Source organism: Asparagus officinalis, chromosome 5 (assembly GCF_001876935.1).
Source record: "Asparagus officinalis chromosome 5, Aspof.V1, whole genome shotgun sequence".
NCBI classification, from domain to species: Eukaryota; Viridiplantae; Streptophyta; class Magnoliopsida; order Asparagales; family Asparagaceae; genus Asparagus; species Asparagus officinalis.
The window spans coordinates 70,019,661-70,031,939 of record NC_033798.1 but is presented as its reverse complement, the minus strand read 5'-3'; the positions used below and the strand labels follow the sequence as shown (position 1 = coordinate 70,031,939).

The window sequence follows — 12,279 nt, the reverse complement described above, 5'->3', positions numbered from 1 at the left end:
CAAAACAACAAAAGGTGGTTGTGAGGTCGGGAAACTATGACATTCGAGGAGGTGATGATGATCAGGGAAGACGGTGACAACGCCAAGATCTTGGGTGACAATGATGACGGCCTCGCGGTCTAGTGACCACAACAGAGGTATGCGTGGCTCTGCGTGGAGGGGTAAAAGTGAAGTGGCAACGATAGAGGCGTACGTGGCGGCTCGGAATTAGACTCTAATGACAAGGGTGAGAACGTACAATTACGGAGAATGACCTCCTAAAGAGAGAGCATAGCAAAAGAGCGCTTAAACTGATAATTGGCTTTCATTACCTTTCTCTTCTTCCTTGTTTGAAAGCTATCAGCTGAAGACTTTTGGATGATGTTGGGCTACTCTTTCAGGGGTTAGATGGTATTCTCATTGCTTAGAATTTTTATGTGATTAATTGCCTTGCTCCTATCTCTGTATAGCTGCGGGTGGAAAGGGCAAGGAGGGTGCTCTTTTTTAGCATTGTGGGTTGTTGTAGAAGAGGGGTTTTGTGTATAGGTCACATAAAGAGGCGTGATACATAAAATTTGATTGAGGAAAACATTAGGTCAGTCTTTTGAAGGGATAACGAGGGATTTGCTGAGCTATTTAGCTGATATTAGGGATATTAGAAAATGATATTTGAGAAATGAGGATAGAATTAATGAATAACTTAATCAATCTATTAGACTTCATCTTTTTGCCTATTTGACGTCAATGTAAATTCCAGTTGGTCCGGCAACATTAGTAGTTTTTTTTTTTTTTTTTTTTTTTGTATTCCATAGGTTAAGAGGTCTAACCTTGATGACTTCTTTTCTGATTTGTATTTGTTAGTTTAATTTTTTATTTATTTCACGTTCAACAAACCATAATTTGTGTAATCAAAATCGTCTTCATTAACAAGGCAGCAAATAAGAGCATCTTTTGAAGAAAAATAATTAAGATTCATAAATTCACCCCTAGGGTAAAGTTTTAATTTTTATATGAATTTATGGCTTTCAATAGATTCGATAGTCTATTGTTACTTACCCTCCTCAAGAAGACACATCCGTTAAGAGTCAATGAAATATCATTAAAACAGAGAACATTTAAGGCAAAAAACATGATAATTTTGTTCAAGACTTTTGCAAAGAACTGAAATCATTTTAGGAACACTTCATGGAGGATCATGAGATCACATTAACATTGTGGGATCACAAGCACATGGCTGGTCTATTGATTTCCGGAGTACTACGAAGAGTGTGTTCCTAGTGAGAACTGTTATAAATAGTTGTAAATAGCCGCGCAATAGCGGCGCTAATAGCGATAGCAATCCCTTCCCGCTACGCTATCGCCCAATAGCGATGACATATTACGGAATATACGTTTTTCGCTTGCAAAAACGCCTAATAACGCACCACAGCAGTAAATAACAGGCGATTGCGGGCAAAACCCGTTTTTTGATCGTTATTTAAAAGCGGTTTGAGATTTATTTTTTTAAAATTAAACCTAATTCGCAACAACTACATCCCACCGCCTCCCTCGCTTTTCGGCGTACTCCTGCAGCCTCTCATAACCTTTGGCACCTCTCGATGTTTGGCAATGTATGTGCGAGGAATATTTACAAAAGATGTCCCAGATAGGATCAAGAAGAAATTCCCCTCTTTGATAAAATTAGTCAATTCTCAAGCCGACATATATAAACCCATATGAAAGTCGTTCATTGCTATGACTGGGGCCATCAAGATAGATTGGCTAGATCTATTGTTAATCTCTCTTATGATGAACATTACAGTTTTATTGACGAGATTGATGTGACTGAAGAACTAACCTTACAGACTAAGGTTTTGTTTGATACATGATAAGTATTCGTCAAGAATGACTGCCTTATGGGTCATGGAATGATACTATCATCGAAAATATTGTGTCAACATAGTGACACAACAATTTGGTCTAAATCAGTAAAAATCTTTAGATTTTTTTGATCAGTCCAAAGGTAGTACAATATGCAAAACACAATTGTGCAGTTGTGCATTCAATATTTCTTTAATATCGAGCACATTGCTCATCTTTCATTATCCCAGCTATGAGATACAAGTACACATTCACTAAGATTTATGTCCATTGGTTGAACTGTATTTCAAATCAAACATATCAATTTCTATAGAATCCAATTGACCATATATAATAAAAGCACTTGGATCCAAAGACTTTAAAGCTCCTTGAGGGTTGGATAGATTCTGGTGATTGGGAAACAATGAAATGCCTACATGATAGTTCTCATCTTTTCACTTATGGAGAAATGCTTCTACTCCTCTGTTAAGTATTGATATAGTCTCAAGAAAATATCCTTGAATTTGGAAAATTTCCATCATGTCAATTAGGGAATAAAGAAAGGAGATTAGTTGATGACACCAACGTTTGGTGGAAGTTACACAAATCCATCTTCTCCAAAAGCCAGTGGTTTTGTGATTGACGCTTGTCAATCTTCTATTCCTCAAGAGAATAAAGTAGCAAAGAAGCAAAAAGTATGTAAAACTTTAACAACTTTACCTCCGTCTAGTTCTCATTGTCACTATTTCCTTTTCCATTTAATTATCATTTTTTATCATAGCATGCATTCACCATTTTCCTTCTTTTACTTTGTAAGGTCATTCTTGAAACTAAAAGTAAGCTCTGAAGAATGTTGAAATTTGTAGAGATATACATGCTTCTATGTTTCAATATGAGCACTTAAACAACATCTTTAAAGCTGTAGTCGAAAATCAGAATTGCCACACTAACAATTGCTTTATCGAAGATCAAGAAATTACCTAAATGTTATTGAACTTGAAGCACATGGTTGGTTTGCTGATCTACAAGGAAATATAAAATGAGTTTGTCCCTAATGAGCGAGAGCTATTTGGATACACTGACAAAGGGTTTTATTATAGTTCGAACTAACTTCAAAGCATATTCCACTAGTATGATCTATTTCTAAAGAGAATTAAGGGGGAGCCAGAAGATATTTTTTTCAAGGCTTAAGTAAAAAACTTTCTATGTCTTTTACTCCACTAAAAACGCAGATCCACAAGATCCTATTGGAGATGGTTGTCCTAATATAGAGCCGATTGCGGGGTTTACTGATCCACCATCGATTGACTTTCGAGATATAAGTCAAAAAGTGTTTTTAATTAGTTGTTTTCATAACTTTGTTATTTTGTTCTTTCATTAAAAAAAAGGAATCATACAGTAGTCAGAAAGCTTCGCGATAGCAAATCAAATGTCTAGGGGAATTAGCTAGGGCATCATTTGCTCCTCTGATCTTATGTTTATCGAACTATGAAAGAATTAACTACCTCTCCTAATTTCGACCATTACAGACAATATCCTCATTCTAATGGCAGTATCCCCATTCACTATATTTTTGGGTGATTCACCATGTATATTAAAGGACTGTACACTAGAAGTAATTCTGATAGAGAAAAACAAATTTCTCTTTTACATAAAATAGCAAGATCGCGGTAGAAAGATAGAATTCTTGTGATTCTTGTAATTCTTGTAATTCTTTTGTGTCGACCACGATAGGTCCATACTGTTAGCCGAAAACACAGCCCATCTATTTTGACAAATCAAAGTTGGTGGCCAACTTTGTTTGAAAAATGAGAAAAGGTAGCAGGTCCCATAATTATTTATTATTAGTGGCGGGTCCCACTAATAATATTTTATTTGTGCATAGTGTTTCTCAAACACTATAAATAGGGCGCTAAACTCTTAAGGAAATCTCATCTCAGAAACAACTCTTCTTATAGAAGAGTAAGAGAAAACAAAGAGAGAGTTTGTGAGAGTTCTTGGAGTGTATCTGATCAAGAGAGGGTGTTCTCTTGGATCAATTCTTTTGGGATATAAAAGAATTTGGCGTCGTCGTTGCACCGTGGAGTAGCTCCGAAGGAGTGAACCACGTATATCTGTGAGTACTCTGTGTTGAATTTTGTGCCTTTATTTTGTGATTAAGTCTCCGTTCGAGGCTTTATTATTGGGGTGAATCCTAACAACTGGTATCAAAGCCTGACTTAGAGTATATATATCTGCTTATCGTATGCTCTGTGGCTGTCACTAAAAGTGGATCCTCCACATCAGAAAATAAGTTAGATTAATATTTACTCTTTTAAGGCATTGGGCACTATTCACGTGTACAGCACTATTCACGTGTACGATACTATTCACAGATACGGTACTATTCACGAACACGATACTATTCACGGATACGATACTATTCACGGATACGGTACTATTCACAAATACGGGAAAGACATAATCTTTCGCCATGGGATCTACAGTTGAAGACAACAGACTTTGAAATGAGAAGTTCGGCGGCCAAAATTTCAGGTATTGGAGGATGCAAATAGAAGACTATTTGTACCAGAAGGATCTTTTCCTACCCCTCCAAGGAGAGGGGGGGAAACCTGAGAAGATGGACGACGATAAGTGGAAGGTGCTCGATCGTAAAGCACTTGCCACCATCAGGCTCAACCTTCACCAGCATGTGACTTACAACGTCTCGCATGCGACCACCACCAAGGAGTTGATGGAGGCCTTGGAGGCGCTGTATGAGAAGCCGTCTGCTTCAAATAAGGTGTACCTGATGAAGAAGCTATTCAATCTCAAGAGCAGCAAGGAGCTCGCGTGGCGGACTTCTTGGACGAATTTCAGGCTGTGGTGCAACAGCTTGCTGCAGTAGATCTAAAGTTCGACAACGAGATCCAAGCTCTTCTGCTACTTTCTTGTCTACCAGATTTATGGGAGAATATGGTAATGGAGGTGAGCAACACTAATGGCAATGACAAGATGAAGCTCGACACAGTGGTTGGGGTAATTCTGGATGAAGAATCTCGCCGCAAAGTCTCAGGAGCTGAGGCCTCTAGCAGTGGGAGTGCTCTGCATGTCGATGCACGAGGGCGTGCACAGAAGAAGGGTAGAGGATGACGAGGCTAATCAAAATCCAGAGGGAAGTCTAAAGGGCCTAACCCGAATGGTTACGTTGAAGAGAAGTGCTTCAGATGCGGTAAGAAGGGCCACTTTGCACGGGACTGCAGAGTTACTTTTCAAGCATCAGCAGGGGATGATCGGGCTGACGGTGCAGCCAATCTCATGCACGAGACGGATTCGGATGCACTTCTCCTATCCCTAGAAGACAAAAGTGATGCGTGGGTCATCGACTCTGGCGCATCTTTTCATGCAACCTCACAACAAAAGCTGCTTTCATCGTTCGTGAAGAAGGACTTGGGGACAGTCTATCTTGGCGACGATCAACCTTGTAAGGTTTCCAGAAAGGAAAATTGTACCATCAAGATGGAGGGCGGGACCACCTTGATGCTGAATGATGTTCGGCATGTACCAGATCTCAGGCAAAATCTTATATCAGTCGGGCAACTGATTGACTCTGATTACAGAGTATCCTTCGAGCAGAGAAGCTGGAAGGTGTCCAAGGGTGCCCTGGTGGTGGCACAAGGCAAACGCGAGGGGTTTCTCTACATCGCCAACGAGAAGATCGACCACTTGCTTGCCGCAGGACAAGCATCATCATCATCATCCGTCGACTGCATGACTTGGTATCGACGACTTGGCCACATGAGCGAGAAGGGGATGCAGATTATGGCCGCGGGAGAGAAGCTTTCTGGCCTGAACAAGATCGATCTGACTTTCTGTGAGGACTGCATCCTAGGCAAACAAAAGAATGTGAGCTTCAATAAGACCGGACCGGCTCTAAAACTGCAGAAATTGAAGTTGGTGCACACCGACGTGTGGGGACCTACGCAAGTCCCATCTGTTGGTAACTCTCTTTACTTTGTCACTTTTATTGATGATGCTACGAGAAAATTGTGGGTGTTCTTCTTGAAGCACAAGTCAGATGTATTCATCATCTTCAAGAAGTGGCTTGCCTGTGTGGAGAACGAAACAGGCAATAAGCTGAAGTGCCTAAAGTCTGATAATGGAGGCGAGTATTGTAGCCAGGAGTTCGAGAACTTCTGCTCGTCCCGTGGGATTCGGAGACTGAAGACCGTCCTAGGCACACCTCAACACAACGGAGTGGCAGAGCGCATGAATCGCACTATCTTGGAGCGCGTCAGAAGTATGAGGATCCACTCCGGATTACCCAAGAGCTTTTGGGCTGAAGCTGTCAATACTGCTGCATACTTGATCAACTGCGGGCCATCCGCGGCTCTTAATTATGGGATACCTGAAGAGGCTTGGACCGGAAAGAAGCTGAAGCTAGAGCACTTACGAGTATTTGGTTGTGACGCCTATGTCATGACCAATCCTGCAGACCGGTCAAAGCTTGATCCAAAGTCAAAGAAGCTCTCTTTCATCGGCTATGGAGGAGATGAGTACGGGTACCGTTTCTGGGATCACGATGCGCGCAAGGTGGTGCGCAGTCGTGACGTCGTATTCCATGAAAATGCCATGTACAAGACCAAAGAGGTGAGTGGGAGTCATCTATCTCCCCCTCTTTTTCCAGATATTGCTGACAGTGAGGACGACAGTGAGATATCAATCAGCATAGAAGACGGAGATCAAGAGAACATGCGGGATGCACAGCAGCAGGATCCAGCAGAGTTGCCGATCGCAATTCACAAAGCTCCAAGAAATCCAAGGGTGCCAGAGAGGTACCTTTCCACAATGAATTACCTTCTCCTGACTGACAATGGTGAGCCAGAGAGTTATGAGGAGGTACAGCAGACCGGCAAAGCTCGCGGCAAGTGGGAGTCTGCCATGGAGGAAGAAATGAAGTCCTTAATGAAGAATGGGACTTGGGAGCTTGTAAAGCTTCCACGAGGGCGAAAGGCTCTTCACAATCGGTGGATTTATCGGGTCAAGGATGAAGTCGATGGACGGAGACGCTACAAGGCGAGGCTTGTAGTGAAGGACTATGAACAGAAAGCAGGGATTGATTATTCTGACGTTTTCGCTCCCGTCGTCAAGTTGACCACGATCCGAACTGTGCTGAGCATTGTAGCAGTTCGAGATCTCTACCTAGAACAGATGGATGTGAAGACGACATTCCTTCATGGAGATCTGGAGGAAGAAATCTATATGCATCAACCAGTGGGCTTCGAGGAACGAGGCAGGGAGGGCCTCGTGTGTCGCCTAAGCAAGAGCTTGTATGGCCTGAAGCAAGCTCCGCGACAATGGTACATGAAGTTCGAAAACTTTATGGAGGAGAACGGTTTTCTCAAATGTGACACAGACCACTGCTGCTTCATCAAGAGATATGACGAATCCTATATAATACTCTTGATTTATATTGATGACATGTTGATTGTAGGGCCCGACTTGGCTCGCATTGAGGAACTCAAGGGGCGTCTCTCCGAGTGCTTCGAGATGAAGGATCTGGGTCTAGCAAACCAGATTCTGGGGATGAGGATCATCAGAGACAGATCAGCACGGAGGCTGAGGTTGTCTCAGAAGACCTACATTGAGAAGATTCTTGAAAAGTTTGGCATGGAGAAAGCTAAACCGGTGGGCTCGCCATTTGCAAGTCATTTCAAGCTATCGAAGACCCAAGCACCAAAGACTGCTGAAGAGCATGAGTTCATGGCAAACATACCATATGCATTTGTCGTCGGGAGTTTGATGTATGCGATGGTGTGCACGAGGCCAGATATTTCACAAGGAGTGGGAGTTGTTAGCCGCTTTATGAGCAATCCAGGGAAACAACACTGGGGTGCGGTCAAGTGGCTTCTACGCTACTTGAGAAGCTTGTCCGACCATTGTCTTGAGTATGGCGGGGCAGATTTGCAGCTAGAGGGCTTTTGTGATGTAGACTACGCAGGGGATATAGATTCAAGAAGGAGCACGAGCGGCTACATCTTCATCTTGGGTGGTGGAGCGATAAGTTGGAGATCCAAGTTACAGGATACTGTGGCTTTGTCGACAACCGAAGCTGAGTACGTGTCTGCAGCAGAGGCAGCAAAGGAGTTGCTATGGTTGAAGGCTTTTCTTCTCGAGCTTGGAGTAAGCTTTGAGAAATACATCATCCACTGCGACAGTCAGAGTGCCATTCACTTGTCAGAGAACGACGCATTCCATGCTCGGACCAAGCATGTTGATGTGAAGCACCATGCCATACGGAGATGGCAAAGCAGGAACGAGTTCAAGCTTGTGAAGATTGATACGAGGTACAATCCAGCCGATATGCTGACCAAGCCAATTCCACTCGAGAAGTTGAGGCTGTGTGCAGCCTCATATGGCCTCCGTTGAGAATGTTGAAGGCCGTGCAAGACGCCAAAGAAACAAGACATCCGGATGATGCAACCAAGAGTGGTGTGAAGATATGATTGATATTCAATCAAATCTTCAAGTGAGAGATTGTTAGCCGAAAACACAGCCCACCTATTTTGACAAATCAAAGTTGGTGGCCAACTTTGTTTGAAAAATGAGAAAAGGTAGCGGGTCCCACAATTATTTATTATTAGTGGCGGGTCCCACTAATAATATTTTATTTGTGCATAGTGTTTCTCAAACACTATAAATAGGGCCCTAAACTCTTAAGGAAATCTCATCCTAGAAACAACTCTTCTTATAGAAGAGTAAGAGAAAACAAAGAGAGAGTTTGTGAGAGTTCTTGGAGTGTATCTGATCAAGAGAGGGTGTTCTCTTGGATCAATTCTTTTGGGATATAAAAGAATTTGGCGTCGTCGTTGCACCGTGGAGTAGCTCCGAAGGAGTGAACCACGTATATCTGTGAGTACTCAGTGTTGAATTTTGTGCCTTTATTTTGTGATTAAGTCTCCGTTCGAGGCTTTATTATTGGGGTGAATCCTAACACATACGATAGGCTCATTAGACATAATCCTGACATTTCTAGTGATGGAAATTGCAGATTCACCAATAAGACCGATGAGTTTGTGATGCTACTTTTGCAAGGTTTGACTAATATAGAGTTTCTACAAAGCATTCGTCAAGGATGGTTGCTTTATGGATTAGAGGATAAGTTTATCATTGAGAAATGCTTTCCTAACAGGATAACACATCAATTTGGTTCGAGTCAAAGGTACCATAAAATCATCTTGATTCATCGAAGATCACTCCAGGCTTGCCAAGGATAATTGAATGTAAGATATTTCTTTTATGTCGAGATATTAACTCTCCTTTCTTTGTTCTAGCCACTAGTTATAGACATGTATTCTCTTACTTTTTTGTTTGTAGGATGGATGGTAATTAAAAAGCAAACAAATCAACTCCCATCGATCATATCTTGCAAAAACAATTTGCTGCACAGACCTTAATGTCTCTCATTAATGATAAATATCAATCACTTGACCGCGACAAAGGAGAGAAACAAGACAGGGGAAACTTTCTTAGTCCTTAAAAAAAGCAAAGTGCTGATATTCTCCTATTTAGCTTCGACTGCGATTTAGACGACAATACTGTAGTTCGAGATTTTAGAGAATCTGAAACTTTTCAACTTAGAAAAACATACAAGGCATTTGTTTGGTAATCGGGTTCATTATGTTGTAGAGATCATTAACATAGGACAAATAACAGACCCCTATCATCAAATCTGAATAGTTGTTGCTCACTAGGAACACATTCTTTGTAGAATATCACGAATATCAATAGACTAGGCATGTGCTTGAGATTGAACAACGTTGAAGTGATCTCATGATTCTGTTGGAGTTATAACTTAAAAACTTGGGTTTGTAGAGGAAAAGAGGAAAAGTTTAGTCCCACATAGGAAATGAAATAGGAAGGAAGAGTCTTTATAAGCCTTCCTTTTCTCTCCTATGCTTAGAAGAAAACAAAAGATTATTGTTTGTAGGAAATTTGAAGTAAAAAGACAATGAAAGAAAAATTTGACTTGTATTCCTCTCAAAATCAATTACAATTTGGATTCCGATTACAAAAGAGAGGAGAATGAATTTGATTCTCCCCTTTATTTAAAACTGGGTTCTTCACGGTGGCGATGAGATGCCTCCCTCGAATGCTCGCGTCGAGTTTGCTTCTTGTTGACGATCCGAACGTCTTGATTCACTGGAACGTGGTCTTCTCCTCACGATTTGACGCTGTGGAGAACTTGCGTGGCAAGTTTGAAAATAACTCTTAACGAGTTGATAACTCTGAACGAGTTTTAGAAGAACTTGCAGAGCAAGTTTTGAACTCTGATCGAGTTGATAACTCTGAATGAGTTGATAACTCTGAACGAGTTTGAAACTCTATGGAAGAGTTGATTTAAACCGAAAGTTCGGTTAACAAGCCAAGGAAGAAGCTCCTTCAAGTCGCTGATCTCCAAAGCTCTCTGTTGCTGTGGAAAGCTTAAAGATACCTGCTCTAGGATCCCCAAAAAAGTCAGCCAAAAAAAAGCCCTTGAACTCAGTTGAGTTTCCCCCTATTTATAGGGGATTTAGGGGTGTAACCGCCCCCTTAAATCTCTCCTTAATGAGGGTTTAATGGGGTGTAACTGCCCCCCATAAATCTCTCCATGATAGGGTAGTGATCCCTTAAAATCTTGGGGAGAAAACGGTTCTGGAACCGTTCAAATTGTGCTTGAACGAGTAAAACGCTGAAAACAGCGTTCTGGGCCCGAACTGTGCGTTTCTGGACCTGAAAACGCACAGTTGGGCCTGTAAACGCACAGTTGGCCTGAAAACGCACAGTTGGCCTGAAAACGCACAGTTGGGACGTTTTAGGCTGAAAACGCACAGTTGGCCTGAAAACGCACAGTTAAGCCTGTAAACGCACAGTTGGGACGTTTTAGGCTGAAAACGCACAGTTGCCCTGTTTCAGGCTGAAAACGCACAGTTGAGCCTGTAAACGCACAGTTAGCCTGTTTCAGGCTGAAAACGCACAGTTAGCCTGTTTCAGGCTGAAAACGCACAGTTGAGCCTGTAAACCCACAGTTGGCCTGAAAAGCCTGTTTCAGGCTGAAAACGCACAGTTAGCCTGTTTCAGGCTGAAAACGCACAGTTAGCCTGTTTCAGGCTGAAAACGCACAGTTAGCCTGTTTCAGGCTGAAAACGCACAGTTAGCCTGTTTCAGGCTGAAAACGCACAGTTAGCCTGTTTCAGGCTGAAAACGCACAGTTGCGCTTTGACTCTGTAATGCAGAGGCGAACCTTAGGCGGGCTTGGCGAGCTTCAGGCTAAGTCCAATGTTCTGACGAAGTCCAGTCTTGCAGACGGACTTCAGAACATAACTTGCTACGAAGAACAAGTCATAACTTTCAAACCGTAAGTCGGAATTGGACGAATTATATATGAAAATAGAGTTGGGCGCTCGCTGGGAGTCGAAACGCACAGGCCGCGGCCGTTTTAGAGGTGAACTCTGCGTTTTAGGCTGAAAACGCAGAGTTGGGCCTGTTTAAAGGCTGAAAACGCACAGTTCGTGCTGTTTTGGAGATTAACTCTGCGTTTTAGGCTGAAAACGCAGAGTTGGGCCTGTTTAAAGGCTGAAAACGCACAGTTCGTGCTGTTTTGGAGATTAACTCTGCGTTTTGATGTTGAAAACGCAGAGTTGAGCCTGTTCTAGGCTGAAAACGCACAGTTTGTGCTGTTTTAGAGATGAACTCTGCGTTTTAGGCTGAAAACGCAGAGTTGGGCCTGTTTAAAGGCTGAAAACGCACAGTTCGTGCTGTTTTAGAGATTAACTCTGCGTTTTGATGTTGAAAACGCAGAGTTGAGCATGTGCGCTTTGACTCTGTAATGCAGAGGCGAACCTTAGGCGGGCTTGGCGGGCTTCAGGCTAAGTCCAATGTTCTGACGAAGTCCAGTCTTGCAGACGGACTTCAGAACACAACTTGCTATGAAGAACAGGTCATAACTTTCAAACCGTACGTCGGAATTGGACGAATTACATATGAAAATCGGCTATCTCGACGAGACGGGGCCATCCGAACCAAGCCAAAGGCTTCGGTTCGCTTTCTCCGTTTTGCCAAATTCCTCACGGTTTGAGAGATATCTGCATTCTAATATGAAGAGACCGTCAATTTGTAGTCTCTTTTGCTAGAACTTTGCACAGATCGTCCTCTTGTGATCTTCGTCTTGGCTTCTTGTAAATATGAGAGTCGTCAGATTGTAACTCCCGATGTTGATTGTGAAGGCTGTTGAATTGGGGCTTTCATTAGTTGTTGTGAAGGTCGTCAGATTGTAACCTTCTACGTGAAAGTCCTCAAATTGTAGCCTTCTGGAAGTCGTCAGATTGTAACTTCCATCATCGGTGTTTGATGGGGGATCAACTATCTATTGTGATTTTTAGACAGCCTACAGAACCCCCTCCAAAGTTTTCGAAAGTTCGCGGTTGACTGGGACGAATTTTC

At 42.3% G+C, this 12,279-nt stretch overlaps 1 long non-coding RNA gene across 1 annotated transcript in view; it reads right to left on the bottom strand.

Annotated features, from left to right (window-relative positions):
* The window catches only part of LOC109843326, a 2,373-nt gene extending 1,733 nt beyond the window's left edge, over positions 1-640 (bottom strand). Inside the window, exon 1 of the long non-coding RNA XR_002247631.1 lies at positions 312-640. This is a non-coding gene — a long non-coding RNA (uncharacterized LOC109843326). The remainder of the gene's footprint in view (positions 1-311) is intronic.